General features: G+C 53.4%; 1 protein-coding gene and 1 non-coding gene across 2 annotated transcripts in view; one reads left to right on the top strand and one right to left on the bottom strand.

Annotated features, from left to right (window-relative positions):
• Positions 1–16,293, top strand: part of PHB1 (prohibitin 1) — a 95,090-nt gene that overhangs the window by 39,567 nt on the left and 39,230 nt on the right. The window lies entirely within an intron of this gene.
• On the bottom strand, positions 12,627–12,699 carry TRNAR-CCU (transfer RNA arginine (anticodon CCU)). The gene has a single exon. It is a non-coding gene; the product is annotated as a tRNA-Arg (tRNA).

Below are 16,293 nucleotides of genomic sequence, written 5' to 3'. Positions count from 1 at the left end.
CTTATCCAGTTTTTCTGGGGACCTGGTTGCTGCCTGGCTTGCCTGAGGAGGTGGGTGCTGCATTAGCCCATTTCCCCATAACTGGAGCTGCAGAGTGGGTGCGGGACAGGGCAGAGGTAGGGAGAGGGGAGGATGCCAGTATTACTGTGTTCTGCTCCCCAGCCTGGCTGAATCTAGGCTGTCTTCAGTGCCAAGGGATCGGACCTTTGACAACACGATAGACTAAAAATAAACCAGGCATTGCAGCTTAAACCTTGGAACCAAGTCTCCTGATTTGAGTTTCAAGGCCCCAGTGAGGTGGTAAGCTGATCCCATGTTAGTTTTGGGGATGAAGGCTGAGACCATTTTTCACCCATCAATGAGGTGGAAAAACAACAAAGGACCACCTGACTTAATCTCAAATAATTTATCGATTCTTGAAAAGAGGAAGGAGAGGAAGCCAGCCAAAGCCACCGGCTGCCATTTGAATAAGTCATCAGGACCCTTCTTGGATTGGAGATGTGGTTCAATTTGCGCACTTAGCATCTTCTTCCCTAGAGGAGAGTTCCTGATGGGACCTCAGCCTCCCGCACTCGACTGCAAGCTCACTGAGGACAGAGACTTTGCTTTGGCATGGTGCCTGGCTGGCAGGAGGGCTCTGCTCCTCTTTCGCACACTGTTGATTCAGCCTCCTAAGTGCTTTCTCTGCTTCTGACTTGGCTCCTCCAGTCCACCCAACAGTCCTCCCTAAACACAGCTTAGATTCTCTGACTCTGCTTAAATGCCTACAGGGACTCTCCACAGTTGCAGCAATAATTCCCAAAGTGTGCCCTGGAGCATATCAGTCCCAGGTGATGCTCCTGAAGAAACGGTCTGGGGACCTAATAAGTTTGGGAAATGCTCTTTACTGGAGCTTCCCACCCCTTTGAGATTCACATTCCACATGAACATAATAAAGGCTCTGAGAAGTCCTGCAAAGTTAGCGTGTTTGACACAGCTTCCCCAAACTTATTCTATCACGCACAATATTTTTTGCAAGAAATACCTCTAAATAGCCCAAGAAACAGTCCCATATTTTGAGAAGCAGTGAACTGAATGGTAAGTCCATTCGGGGAGGGAAAGGGCAGCTGTGACATGACAAGTTCCTGCCCGAGGGAGCTGGGTCTGTAGGAGCAGTTGAGGAACAGCTCTGGCCCAGGATGACAAAGGGAAGGTATGGCTGTGGGCGGGTGTGACGGAGACCATGGGTCAGGAGAGTCCATCAACAATTCTCTTCTCTAGGTTGTTTCCTCATCTGAACATGCATGTCCTGGGCAAGTGCGTGACCTGGCACATCCCAAATGAATCATGTCCTCTCATTGGACCCAGAAGCCCCTGACGAGGGAGTCACTGAGATGGTATGCGATTATGAGATCTCCGCCCAAAAGAATATTCCAGCTTGTCAAGTAGATAGTCATGGAGGCCATGTCCCAATGGATCTGCTACAGCAGGAACCTTCTATGGAAGGAAAAGCACAGGCTTTGGAGGCAGAATCCCAGCTTCCCATCCTGATTCCATCACTTACTAGGAGCAGTGAGGCCGTGAATAAGTCGCCCAATCTCTCTGAGCCTTTTTCCTCATCTGTAAAATGGGAAATAGCTGCTTGCAGGGAGTCAGGATTCAAATGGAAATCTTGACGTCTCCAAAGCAAGTTTGGTTCATTGCCCTGTGGTTTAAGTCTCATCACCTCCAAAGTTCTAGACATTCCCAAGGGTAGGATTAAGTTTCATCATTCATTCATCCATCACTCATTCAATCCAAGTATTTATCAGGTACCTCCAATGTGGCAGGCACTGGAGAAACAACACCAGGAAGAACAAGTCAGGTCTCTGCCTTTGTGGAGCTCAGTCTGCTGGGGACCGAATCATTCATGCATTTTTTCAACACTGAGCCATCACCATGGGCCAGGCGCTGTGCTGGGCTCAGCCCTGTTGACTGTGATTACAGAGGACCCTCACTGTCATCCTTTTGTCATGACAGCTTGATGAGAAAGGAAGTACAGGGATTACGACCCATTTTGCAGACAAGAAGCTAGAGATTCAAGAAGACCAAGTGGAAACCTGAGCTGGGAACCAAAACCTCTTCTCTCCACAGGGATTCACCAAAGGCCCACTCTGGGCTGAGCACTGTGTCACAGGGCGGTGCAGATGTCCAGTCTGGCTGCCTTTGTTTACCAGTGTGTCATCGTGGTCCCTATTCCTCTCGAGGCTCTGACTCTCCTCCCGCCAAGCCCTCAGTCGTGGACCTTCCACACAGCAGGGTGCACATGAACTGATTCCTTGAACTGCAGCCCAGGAAATCCTTCTTGCACTTGAACTTCCATGCCTTACAGGCCAAGGCTGGTTCCTCCTGGGGGCCTCCTTTGAGTGGAGCAATGCTCAGGGAAGATCAGGATCTTCAGTTCCTTCCCAAATGCCAGCATGTGAGCCAAAGGCAGAGCAGACCCTGCACCATCAGCCAAGTGGGTGCTCACTCCGGGGCCCCCCTAGGGCTGCTGGGAGAAGCAAAGCGGGAGCAGGGAGCCAAGTGTGCAGATCTCCCAAAGGCAGTGGTGCTAGCAATCAGAGTGGGAGAGGAGAAAAGAGTAAGGGGGGAGGGAGGGCAAGGTAATGAGACCACCATCATTTTACCAGGGGTCTGGAAACTGACAGCAAGATGGGATACTGGACGGAAACTGCATGGAGCGGGAGACAATATCACCTAACACCCAACTCGCTTTCAACTCGCTTTCAACTTAAATGAGTACATCCCAGCTGCGCCAGAGAGGGCTGACAAATCCAGCTGTCCCAAAGCCACTTCTGAGTGCCCCTCCTCCTCCTCCACTTCCACCTCCTCCAGGAAGGCTTCTCAGATCATCTGCACCCCACCAGAGTGTTCCCTGTGTGTCTGCCCAGCTCCTGTAGCTACAGCCTCCATCTCTCTATTCCTGAGTGTGTTCTGCCTCCATCAAACGTGGGCTCCAGGCAGTGGGCCAATGTCTGTGGCCCGTGAGACTGTGGAGGTTTCTGGAGAGCATCTCCTCTGCAGGGATAGAGTACAGGATCTCCTTTGAAGCTGCGTCCTGGGCCAGCACCAGCTTCAGAGACCACCGCCTCATCTCCGCCAGATCCTGACTTCTGCAGGTGTTTACAGCCTCTCTCCCGTGCTCCTAGCACATGGCCCTCTGCCTGGATCCTGTCTCCTCTTTTCATCCCCTGCCCCTGGTTCTTACCGACTTTCCTCTAGCCCCACTGGCAGCGAGCAGTCTAAACTAAATCATGCTCACTGTGGTTTAAGGTGCGCATCTTCTTACCTTTCAGGTTCTCTAGGGGTATGGATAGCCTGAAGGATCGGGGGTAGATCCAAGGTACAACTCTCTGGTTGGGGGGAGCAAGCCATGCTCTTCTGAGAGTTCACTCCAGTGCCTTCCTGAGAAGGAGAATTTTGGTCTCCATTAATTCACTAATTGCCAGGAGAAAGTAGAGCTGCTCCTTTCCTCTTCACAGGTGGAAAACCCTGCAGGCAGGGATCCAGGAGTCTTCCTGTCACCAGCCTCCCCGCCTTACTAATTCCCTGCCAACTCTTAGTTCAAGCCGGCATCAGCTCTTGCCTGGACCACTGCCAACATCTTCTGACAAGTTTCCCCACCTCCATTCTCATTACCCCCAATCTGAAGCCAACCTAAGATGATTGTGTCACCCCTCCAGCACAATCCCAAACACTAAGTGGCTGCCACTGCTCTTCAATCAAGGTTTTAAACGTGACCCAGAAGACCTTTCATGGTCAGTTTCTGCCCACCTCTCCCTCTACCTGTCCCCTTTGCTCTTTGAAATCCAGCCACAAGTACCTTCTCGCAGCCCCTTTTACGTGCTTCCTCCCACCACAGGGCCTTTGCATATACTGTTTTCTCTGCTTGGACTGTTCTCCCATTCCTTCAGGTTTCAGCTTGGGCATCACCTCCTTGGGGAAGCCCCTCAGTTTCCCTGGATGATCAAATGCCAGGGAAACTACCTTTTCTTTGTACTGACCATGTTTGTCATTTGGACTGCCTTTGTGTGGCTATTTAATGAATGTCTGCTCTCCACTAGATTGCATCCTCCACGAGGGCAGGAGCCAAGTTGGCTTTGCTCTCTCTGTATCCCCACGGCTAGCACAGTGCCTGACACATAGTAGACTCTCAACACATAGTTGCTGTTTAAATGAGTGAGGCCCAGATGAATGATTCACCCGGTGGAAAGTCACCCAGGGAGGCCTTAACCAAGTCAGGACCAGGAACTCAGGGCCCTCAGGTTAACTCCCAGGGACTCATTGGGGAAGCCATAGTGCCATGCCCTACTGGAAGAGGACACCTCCATCTCTCTGCTTGGCCAGCAATTAGTTGCTGTTTGAAAACAGAGTTTGCTACATAACTACCAGTCCCCCGGAGACTGGGTGCAGAGGAGGGTACCCATTAGAGTAATGAATCCCACCACAATCCACACTGCTGCTGCGCCATCTCAGTGCTCTAGTTCTTGGCCTTGGGAGCCCAGCACTTGCCACACCTTTATGTTTGAAACAGTTCTCCCCAGGCCCATCCCAAAGCAGAGAAGTGGGAAGCTTTAGTGTCTTCCTTAAAGGGTGGAGACCTAGTGGGAGGAAGAAGGATGAAGAGGAAGGAAAGGGAAGACAGAGCATCCGTGAAAAACTCAGGGTGACGGGAGAAAGACTCGTGGGAGGCAGGATGTTGGCTGTTTGGGGAGACACTTTGGGAACGTGACTCACCCTCTCTGGTCCTTGGACTGCCCAAGGGGGAACATCACAATCTTCCTCTTTAATATTGCTTCCCTGAAAAGGGAAGAGACAGAGAAAAGGCCATCTACTGTCCAGACAGAGCCAGGCAGGCTCCTCTGAGCAATCCTGGAGGGCTTCCTGGAGTAGAGGAGCTTTACAGAAGCCATAGGCAACCTGGGAGAGTAGCTGGAAAGCAGGAGGCAGCAGGCAAGGAAAGGCGGTGTGACCAGAGTGGAGGGGAGCATGCAAGGGAGGCAAGAATGACTGTGTTACATTAATATGTCTGGTCATGTCACTCTCTGCTCAAAGCCGTCCAGAGGCTCCCATCTCACTCGGAGAAAAGCCGAAGACCTGTCTCCCTGCCCTCATCTCCTACTTCCCTCCCGCCCTGACTCTCACTGCTCAGCCACACTGGCCTCCTCCCTGCTCCTCAAACACATGGCCAGCCTCCTTAGGCTGCTCCCTCTTCCCAGAACCATCGCCTCAGTCCCCGGCTCACTCCCTCTCCTGCAAGGCTTTGCTCAAGTGTCATCTCAGTGGAACCTCCCCTGCTAGTGTTATTTAAAATCCCACCCCTTCCACAACCCCGCCCTTGGCACTCCCCACTCCCTTTACCTGGCTCTCTCCCCCTCTCCGTAGCACTTACAACCTTCTAACTTCTCCACAATTTACCTATTCTCTCTCATAGAAAGCGAGCTCCATGGGGTAAGAAAAACTTGTCTGTTGGTTTGCTGATATATCATCAGCACCTGGGACAGCGCCTGGCACATAGTAGGTACTCAATACATTTTGACTGAGTAACTCACTAAGAGGGTAGAAGTGGGGCTGGGAGCCTGAGAATGGAGTGGAAACTCATTTTTCCAGGCTCCTCAGTCACTAGGGGTGAGGAGGCCCAGCGTGGGCGGCCAGCTCCGGAGTAGTCACCCAGCATGTCAGGAACAGAACTGTCCCCATCGCCATCACGTCTGTCCTGGCTCTCCCTCCTCCCTCCCTTCAGGGTCTTCTCTGCGTGATTGTGCTCCTGGCATCTGGCATCCATCAGTCCCTTCCAGAAGCCTCTGTGAAACAAGGGGGTTGGCTGAAGCGATCCCAGATTGGGGACAGGCGGCAGTGTGTAGGCGAGCCGTCCCTTGTCCGCCCCAGCCCTGCCCAGAGCTGCCAGCCCACTGGCTTCACCGCCCCCAACACCCCATGAGCCTGCAGGAGGTTTCTGCTAACCGCACACAACTCCTGGCTCCAGACTTGAGGGAGGAGGAGGCGAGCTGCCAGCAAATGGGACCTGACAGGGGCCGGGCACCTCGGGCAAAGAATGTAAATAAAATTCAGTAAATATTTAGGGGAAATGAAATGGGAAGTGGGAGAAGGAGGGGTGGAGGGGATGTGTTGGATTTCCAAAAACATCTGGAGGGCAGTCCCCTCCACCTCCTCCCCCGCAACCCATCCCACCCCACGTGGGGGCCACAGTGTGAGAGAGGTGCTGGCTCCCGGGTGTGTATGTCTGCACCTGACTGTCTGGATTTGTGTATACGTGGGGGTGAGTTTGATGGTCTGGAGTGTTTTCCTGGCCAAGTGCACACAGGGCCAGCCTCACAAGTCCCAAAACGAGTGCTTCCCTCTGGGTCACTCCCATCTTGCCTTCCACAAGGCCCTGCTGTGAACCAGGCAATGGGCATTCTGGAATGAAAAGATAGTGTCCCGGGGACTTCCCTGGCAGTCCAGTGGTTAAGATTCCACTGCAGGGGGCTCAGGTTCAATCCCTGGTTGGGGAACTAAGGTCCCACATGCCGTGTAGCGAGGTCAAAAAAAAAAAAAAAAGATAGCGTCCCTATCCTCAAGGAGCTTCTAAGTGAAAGAACGATGACAACACATGAGGAGGGGCTTGACAGAAGTCAGCTCAGGGGCTATGAACCCAGACCAGGGCACAGTGACATGGAGATCAGGGAGGGCTTCCTGGAGGAGGGGGATTATGAAAGTGCAGAGAGACATGGGTGAGAAAAGAATGGGTGTGTAGGAGGGGAGGTTTATCTTCAGGGAGAGGTAGGAATATGGAACATCTATGGGCAAAGTGGCAAAGGACGATGGCGCAAGGGGCAAAGAAACTTGGCCTACCCCTAGGAGAAAATCCAAATCAAGGACCCAACTGTGCAGCCAACGGCATGAGAGGGGACATTGCCAGGCTCCGTCTCACCATGCCTCTCTTCCATAGCTTCCAGATGAACCTTTTCCTGGGCAGGGATTATGTCTCTCCCTTTCTCTGTAGCCTCCCCTGGCAAAAAAAACCCGGGCTCTGGCCCCACCCCTGCCCAACCCTGGGAGCACAGCTCAGAACCCCAGAGCCTGGAGTGTCTCATTAGTCCTGTTCCATCAGTTTTACAGGGGAGGAAACTGAGGCCCAGAGAAGGGAGGTGACCTCTCCAGGGGTCCATGGCAGTAAGTGGTAGAACTGGGGCTAGAATCCAGGGTCCCTGGCTTATGTAGGAGGATCAGGTTAGGATGGTCCTCATTGCTCTGTGCCACTTCAGGCTCTGTCTTGGGGACTCGATCTGTGTCTGGGCTGTTGGCAGATTCTGTGCAATAACCAGTGTCCAGCCCCCCTGTGTGCTCTCCCCCACTCTGCTTGCTACTTCAGCAGATACCATTGATGTCCCTTGCTGGGGCCCTTCCCACCTGGACATTGGATAACTCTGGCATAATCAAGAGGGAGCCCCCGAACTGAGGATGGACATGCCAGGATCCCAATTATGCCTAGAGCAGGGGGAAGCGGGAGAGGCCCCAACCCAGGCCTTTAAGAGAACCGAGAACAAAATCTCATAGTCCATAAGTGAGGGGATGGAGACATCCATTTATTTACTTAGCAACTAGGTTTTAAGCACCTACAGAGACCTGGCTCCTGGATGCACAGGGAACAGCATGGAGCAAAGAAGTCTAAAGCAGTGGTTTTCAAACCATGCTTTGTGGATGCCCCCAGCCCCAAGATACTGCCATAGGGGGAAGGTGGATGGGAAAATGGGCTTGAGGAGATCTCCGCCTCCCACCCCACCAATCCCACCACTTCAACCAAAGGGAGGGCTTTGCTTCCACTTTCATCTTCTTTACTAATCAGACTTCCTGGAAGATTTCACTGGAAGGCTCCCAATACTGTTGGAAAAGAAATATTGAAAACCACTTCTCTCCCCGGGAATAGAAGACAAGATTTCCCACCCCCCTCCAAACAGAGGTCACTGCTGGAACTAAAGAAAGCGGAGAGTGTCTGCTTCTAAGTTCAGAGCAGTGACTCCAGTGTCCCAAGATTGAGGTTAGACCCTAGGAAGGACTTCTTAACAGATATTCCAGGCTTTATCTTGACATCCAAATTGGGTCAGCCTCCCTCCGTGGAGCCTGCCTCACTGCACTGCTGAAGCAGCATCAGCTAACAGTGCAGGGTCTTTAAAAAGGGTCCGAGGATTAGAGTGTCGTCTTCCTGCCTCCTGCTTCCAGGCCAGGGAACAATTGGGCCCTTTGTCCAACAGGAGGATGCCCAAAGGGTGAGGTCACCCCCAACATGGCTCTCTTTGTCCTAGAGCCAAGGAGACACCAAAGCTAAATCCAGGCATCCTTCCCCTGTCCCCTGTCTCCAAACCCCTTGGTACCCCCCCCCCACGAAGAAGGGCTTCCCCAGGGGCACAGGAAGGAGCACTAACAAGGAGGGAGGCTGGTGCAGCAGGCACTGGTAGAGGTGCGGAAGGTTCGAGATGGGTACACCCAGGGAATGGGGCTGAGGAAAAGTCCCCAGCTTAGAGGGCGATCCTTTCTCACAATGATCTCCAGACTCTCATGTGGCTTGGTCTACAAAGATGGTTCCAAACCCGAAAGGAAAACCTGAGGGGTCTGATCCTAGACGCCCCAGTAGCTTGCCTCAACCTTTGACCAAGAGGCCTTTGTGAAGGGGGTGAACTGGGAGTCGTATAGGTACAGTCAGGGGAGGCATTGAGTGGAGAAGAGGGAGTCTGGGGCCCAGAGCACAGGAAAAGTTGGGGGTGCAGAAGGCAGGGGAGAGTGTCCACAGCCTGGAAGGGCAACAGAGCCAGAGTCTGAAGTACTGAGATGGGAGGGGCTGAGATGGGAGGCTTTCCGGAGGCTCTGCCGTCAGGATGGGGTGAAGGCAGATAAGAGGGGCAAGAGGGCAGGCCAGAGGAGGGGATGGTCTAAGTGGAGTTTGGAGGAGGCGTCCTCCTGGTGTCACTGGGCACTAGGCTGGGAATCAAGGGCGCTGGGTTCTAGCCCTGGCTCTGCCTCTAACTCACCCAGGAGCTCTGGGCTGGTTTTCTTCTCTGGGTCAGTCTTCCCCATCTGTGCAATGAGATCCTTCCAGAGCCAAAGTTCTAGTAGTCTGGACTAAGAAGCAGGGTGCAGGGGGTGCAGATCTGGGACTTAAGCCAAGGGGGCCTTTGTGGTCACTGGATGAGACATGGTGCAACCTGGCAGGGCAGGGAGGCACCCCCGAGAGCTTCAGCTATGGGAGCAGCTGCCCCGGGAGGGAGGGGCAAAGCTCTGCAGGAGCCAGCCATGACTGATGCTGGCAGGGAAGACGGTGGTGCCACTGGTGGAGAGTGTGGCTGTCCAAAGGCCACCAACGTTGGGAGCGTGGAGGGGTGGGTCCACCCGCAGGGCTGAATGGACGGCCATAGAGGGCCAAGGGGTCAGTGACAGGACAAGGAAGGATTCTCAGACTTTGGGAGCACCCTGCCTCCCTGCCCCTCCTCACCCGAATCATTCCCGTGCAGGCCCCACCCCATCTTGGTGGAATGTTGTGCTAGCTGAGAATAGTCACCGCCGGGGTCAAGGAAGGGAGGGTCACCAGGGACTAATTGCCCTAAATAAATGAGCAATTAAGGCTGTTACAGGAAGTACACAGACCCCCCCTCCACCCACCACCCTGAAAGATCACCATGGCAACCACTGCTGGCTCCACCCCAGGAAAGTCTGAGCCACTTGGCTGGCCCACATGGCTGTCATTCAGACAGGGGGAAGAGAGGGTGTGGCTTCAGCCAAGGAAAGCGGAAAGGGTAGAGGTAAAGACTGCGCTGAAAGGGAGGCAGAGGGATGGCTGGGGTGACTTCTAGCTGAGGATTCTGGGTGATTCCTCCTAGTCGGTGGGGAAGCACACTCCATGACAACAGCCTGCAGATCAGCTGCCCCTGTGGTAGGGGCGGTGGGTGTGATGGAGGGCGGTTGCCAGGAGAAGTAGACCTTGCCAGGCCCCCATCTCCTCTCAGCACCCCAGCCCCTCCCCCTGCACTTCCTGTAATGGCGTCTCCAATGGGGAGGCCATTAGTCCTGCTCAGGGCAGCGCCTAAGTACTGTGGCTGATAAATATAACATGAGCTCATCGATTAGAATCCTCTAGTCCTGCAGTAACTCAGCTCCCTAATGGCTCCCTCTCCCCTCCACACACTGACTACCCACCCCACCCCGACGACGCGGGGCTGCTTTTCTGCTTACTTGGGGCTGTGAGGCAGCTGATGCTCGAGGAGCAGAGCGAGCTGTTAGAGGCAACACCCAGGGCCCAGTCAGAGGGGCTGCTGCTTGGAGACAGGCTGGACCAGTCTGGGCGAGTCTGGGCCCTAAGGCACCTTGGAAGATCCTCTGTCAGTTGGGGGAGCAAAGGGAGGCAAGGCCCTGGTCCAGCACACAGGACACAATGCAGAAGGCAGAGGGCTCTGCCCTCTATGGGGTGGATGGCACAGCTCTGCTGAGTTGGGGCTCTCCTGGTGACTGTTGAAAGAAGTCCGCAGTGAAACCAACTTACACCCTGTCACCACACCTTCTTCTCCCCTGGCAGCTGCCACCACCACCAGCCCCAGCCACAACTATCCCAACCCAGCCCAGCAGTCCCCTCCCTGTCTCCCCCATCCTGATGTTCCCACCGTCATTTCACCCATCTCCAGAGGTGACCATACTCCCTCGTCAGATTGGGAGCCCTGAGCACAGGGGCTGTGTCTCCCCAATCAGTCTGGGACCCTCTGAGAAGCTGAGACTTTCTTCTCTAGGGTAGGGAGGGATCTGAAAGTCTTGAGCTGTCTCCCCAAACCCCCAAATCCAGACTGGGAACTGCAGACGGTGGGGTGTGCCCTCCATAAGGTAGTCAGACCAATTAGGCCTTTGGACTTTGCTAAGCATAACTGCTAGGAGCTGAGACAGCAAAACCAAGACAGCTCTGCACACCTCCCCCCAGCCTGAGACCCCTCAAGTCTCTGGCCAGCTGCCCAAAGACATCTGGAAGGCCTCGGCAAGAGGCACAGGAACAGCTCCTGCCTGGGTGCCAGTGGGGGCTTTGGTGAGTTGGTAGGGGCCCAGGCCTGGAAGGGGGCTGTGGTTTTGCAGAGCCGAGCCTCTGGGCAGAGGCTGCCCACAGAATCCTCTAACAGGAAGGCTGAGCCAGGCTGGCTGCAGCCAGGAAGTTAATCCTTAATGTGCCTCTGGCCTCACTGCTGTGCAAGCTCACCACTTAAACACTCCAGGCTGATGGGGATGAGCCACAGAGCCCACACTCCTCCAGGTGGGGTTTGGTACCATGGCAATCTGAGTTCCAGGAATGCTGTGTGTGCTTTGGAGGTGCCTGTCTGCTACAGTGGTTTTGTATGAGAGCAGTGGGTGTGCACGAAGCCAGGAGTGGGTTCGACCCATTCTCTGCTTGTATCCCCACCACCACCTCTGTGTCTCTCTTAAGCCTCTGGTAGGCACTCCAACAAAGAAGTGTGGGGTTTGTGCAGGTTGGAGGTTTGAGCACCATTCTTCCCTCCCACATGTGTAGTTGCAGCTGTGGAGACTGTGGCTAGATTGCAAGACGAACTTCCTCATGTGTGCTGGATAGGAGACTAGAGTAAGCATCCTTCAGGGAAGCTAAGGATTCCCCTTTGAATAAATTTCTGGAAGGGAAATTGACTCTGGGAGAAATGGATGAAAGCATGGTAAGGGGATGGGCATGTAGGTTATGCTTCCAAGATGTCCTAGCTCTAGCCACCATAACGAAATACCATAGACTGGGGGGCTTAAACAACAGAAATTTATTTTCTCACAGTTCTGGAGGCTAGAAGTCCAGCCATTTTGGTTTCTGGTGAGACCTCTCTTCCTGGCTTGCAGGTGGCTTTTCTTTGGTGCATGCGTGCAGGAGGCCAGAAAAGTGACAAATTCTCTGGTGTCTCTTTTATAAGGACACTAATCCTATCAGATCAGGGCCCCACCTTTAGGACCTCATTTAACCTTAATTACCTCCTTACAGGTTATATATATATAATCTCCAAATACGGTGACATTAGGGGTTAGAGCTTCAACATACGAATTTCCAGGTGGGACACAATTCAGTCCACAACTCAAGGTGAAGAATCTCCTTTTTTTTCCCCCACATTGCACCCGCATTTTAAAAAACTATTTATTTATTTATTTGGCTGTGCCAGGTCTTTTTTTTTGGCTGCATTGGGTCCTCGTTGCTGCACGTGGGCTTTCTCTAGTCGCGGCGAGAGGGAGCTACTCTTCGTTGTGGTGCGTGGGCTTCTCACTGTGGTGGCTTCTCTTGTTGCAGAGCTTGGGCTCTAGGTGTGCAAGCTTCAATAGTTGCAGCACGCGGACTCAGTAGTTGTGGCACGCAGGCTCAGTCGTCGTGGCTCGCGGGCTTAGTTGCTCCATGATACGTGGGATCTTCCTGGACCAGGGATCGAACCCGTGTCCCCTGCATTGGCGGGCGGATTCTTAACCACTGCGCCACCAGGGAAGTCCCATGCACCAGGTCTTAGTTGCGGCACGTGGGATCTTCGTTGCTGTGTGCACAATCTTCTTTGCGGTACACGGGCTCTTAGTTACGGCACGCATGTGGGATCTAGTTCCCTGACCAGGGATTGAACCCGGGCCCCCTGCATTAGGAGTGCAGAGTCTTAACCCCTGGACCTCCAGGGAAGTCCCTGCACCCCCATTTTTGAAGATGATCTAGTTCGGATTTCCCCTTCCAACTCTCTCCCACCCCACCTCACCTCCTGGGAGGCCCACACACCCGATCCCACCCCTACTCCCTCCTTCCCAACATTTTCTTCTCCAGCTTTCTGTGGCCTGGGCCTGGGGCAGAGCAGCCAATAGGCCTGTTCCCTCAATGGCCTGAATTCAGCCCCCAGCCCAGGCTATATTTAGCCTTGTGCCTCAAACACTGGACAAAGCCACTTTCCAAGGAGCTAGTGGGGACAGGGTTGAGAGGGGGCTGCCCTTCCTGCCCCTGCCCCTTCCTGATATGGATACCCCTCCATTGCCCTTCTGGAGTTACCAGGAACGCTGTTCACAGGGCCATGGGCTGGGACTTTGTGTGACTTGCATTCTATTTCTAGTTTCCACCCTGGGAAGGGAGTTCTGAACCCCCTGCTCCAGTCTGAATGGACACGTGCTGGAGCAGTTTTTCTTTCACGTCCTCACTGTGCATCAGAATCATTTCGGAAGCTTTAAAACTGTGGATGCCCAGGCCCTACCCCTAAAACTTCTGATTTAATTGGGCTGGGGTGAGTCCCTGGCATCCTTTTTTTCTTTTAAAAACCTCCCCAGATGACTGTGAATGTGCAGCTGGAAGGCAAACCACCCTTCTAGATCCTGGCCACTCCTCGTGTGGTTCCTGGTTCAGCATCATCAGCATGAAGGGGGAGGGGAGGCTCATTAGAAATGCAAATTATTAGGCCCCGCCCCAGCCTGCTGAAGCAGAATCTGCATTGTAACAAGATCCCCAGGGGATTCTAAAACAGGCTAAAGTTTGAGAGTCACTGTTCTAGAACCTTCCAATGTAAGTGGGCAAGACTCCAGATCTGTGCTTCTAAGTTGTCGGTAGACAAGGGTTTTGGTCAGGCTGAGCAGCAAGAGGTCCTGGTGCTCATCCTCCCTGTCTCTGCTCTATTCTTAGGAGAGGATTCTGATTTCCTGGGAGGGCCACCTCTCCCAGGTCTAAATCATGATTCAGAATGGTGTCTAGGTCTTCCCTTCACTCTCCCATGTGTCCTCATGCTCATACATGTGCGCACGCGCACACACACCCCAGATCTCAGTCCACACCCTCAAGGCAGGCAGGATCTCCACTACCCACAGTCCATGATCAGAGAGCCCCAGAAATGTGTCTTGACGCTCATTTCCACAAAAGAGCTGTCCACTTTCTCCTTCAACATCAGCAAAAGGCTCCCATATTTCCCGTGTAAGAAATCCCAAGGTCCCCAATCATCAGAAATTCTGTCTCACATCCAACCTGAATTCTCAGGATCTACTTTACTTTAAAGATTGTCTTATATGTAATTTGTGTCTTGCCTTTACTTAAAACCCTTCACGGGTTACCCTTGTCTGTAAGACAAAACATCAAGTCCTGGGAGGAGCATCAAGGTCCTGCCCCTGTAAGAGCCTCACCTCCTGCTGCTAACCTACGCCACACTCAATACTAGAGCCAGACCCAGCTCCTTCTGCCTGCAAAACACACGCTACTCCCTTGATGATACTCCCTTTGTACAAGAGCATTGCTGTTCCCTTGCTGGACTGGCTTTTATCTCTTCTTTGCCTATCTCCCTGACAGGTTCCTATTTTTCCTGCAAGTCCCAGATAAGGTCACCTCCCCTGGGAAGCCTTCCGTAATATTCCAGGCACAGTAAGTGGCTGTTTGTACAGGCCCTTCTCCCAGCACCTGTAACATTTTCTCTCCACCTCTGTCTCTTCCACTAGTTTCTTCAAGGGAAGAAGCAGTCCCACTCATCTTTGTAACTCTGGCACCTTAGCCCAGCACCTGGAAAGGAGTAGCAGTAATAGCTAACATTTACTGAGTGTTCATTCTGTACTAGGCACCATACAAACCACTTCCTATATATTATATCATGTATTATTCACAACAACCCTACAGAACAAGTACTTTTATCATCTGCATTTTATTGATGTGGAGTCTGAGGCCCAGAGAGGTGAAGCAACTTGCCAAAGTCACACAGTGAATCACAGCAGAGCTGGGATTTGGACTCAGTCTGTCAGGCTCCACGGCTCACATTCTTTACCACTGCACTCTACAGAGCTCCTCAGATGGATGACGGAATAAATGAACGAACAACTTCATGACTCCCACGTAGGAATTTCCTAGAAATCAAACCTCTTCGTCAACACATTCTTCTTCTTCATTGATACCAATCTCATCTTTCTATCCTCCTTGTTAGCAAGAATCCTTTGTAGGAGTCAAGCAACCATTGGTCCTGGCACAGCTGGCCTGGTGCAGGGATTAGGGTGTCATTCCCTGGCTTCTGCTTCAAGTGAATGACTCTCAGGGGTCAGACTGCTTGGGTCCAAATCCTGGCATGCTACTTCCTACCTGTGTGACCTTGGGCAGGTTACTTCACCTCTTGGGGACAGTAATGGCCCTAGGCTGTGAGAGGACTAAATGAGGTGATGTTGTAAAGTCCTGGCCCGTAGGGACAGCTCAGGTCATGTTAGCTGGTGAGCTAAGGCCCGAGGGGAAACGGAGCTGCTAGGGGAAGATAGACTTCCTGGTTCAGACTTATCTTCATCCTGCCAGAGGTAAGGGAGGTGGCTACTTGGATGAGGGGAGAGGGTTGACACACAGTGTTGGAATTTCTTTCCTTAACGCTGAGTGGGGTTGAGTGAAGCCATCCCTGCTCCCCGATTAATTCAGGAAGACCTGAGGGGGAGGAGGGAGATTTTGAGAATGATGGAGATGTTGTCCAAGAGATGGTCCAGGGGGCTGAGGATTGAGGATGCAGAGAAGGCGGCAAGGGTCCCTTGGGGGCTACCACATGCTCCAGCAGACTCTCTCCCTTAGGTGGCTGCCTGCCCGGCCTCCCCCTCCCCCCACAGCGCTGTGGGTGCTGTATGCAAACCTGGAGGTGACCCTTGCCCCATCCCAGCCTCATGCCTTCCTTCTTGGCCCTGTTGGCACCATTTCCTGGGTGGGCACCAAGAGGACAGAGAGCAGGAAGAGGGGACCTTTGTCCAAGCCCCCAGCGACAACGGCTCCTTGGGTCAGGGCCAGGCCGAGGGGCCGATGCCCAGCCCCCTCCCCTCGCCCTTCCCTGCCCCGTGAGGAATGTGTCCTCGGAGGCTCACCAGACTGGCGGTCGGTTCCGGTTCACAGAGGGGGCTGTGTCCTGCCACCCGTCCCCGTCCCCTCTGAAGCCCGCATTGTCAGGCCGGGGGCGGGGGGTGGTGGGCAGGCCGGGGGCATGTCTCAAAGGCCCAATGTTCTCAGAGGTGGGAAGGCCGAGGGGCCTCCCGGAAAGACCAGGCCATGGGACACCTGGCTCTTCTCCACCTCTGCCCCGAGCCCTGGCTGGCCAAGAAGGGTGCCCAGAAGTGAGACAGTGGTGGGGGCATCCTCTGCCTTTGCCTGCCTTGTGCCAAGCTCTTCCCTAAGCCTGGCAGACAGGCTAGAGAGGATTAGGAAAACAAAAAACAAGCAGATGGTTAAAATAATACAAGCTAACTTTATAAAGTTCTACTGAGGACCAGGTGTCCTGCTGTGGGTTTTACAGCCATCACAGC

Source organism: Eubalaena glacialis, chromosome 19 (genome assembly GCF_028564815.1).
Source record: "Eubalaena glacialis isolate mEubGla1 chromosome 19, mEubGla1.1.hap2.+ XY, whole genome shotgun sequence".
Classification (NCBI taxonomy): domain Eukaryota; kingdom Metazoa; phylum Chordata; class Mammalia; order Artiodactyla; family Balaenidae; genus Eubalaena; species Eubalaena glacialis.
This window is presented reverse-complemented; position numbering and strand designations above follow the sequence as displayed.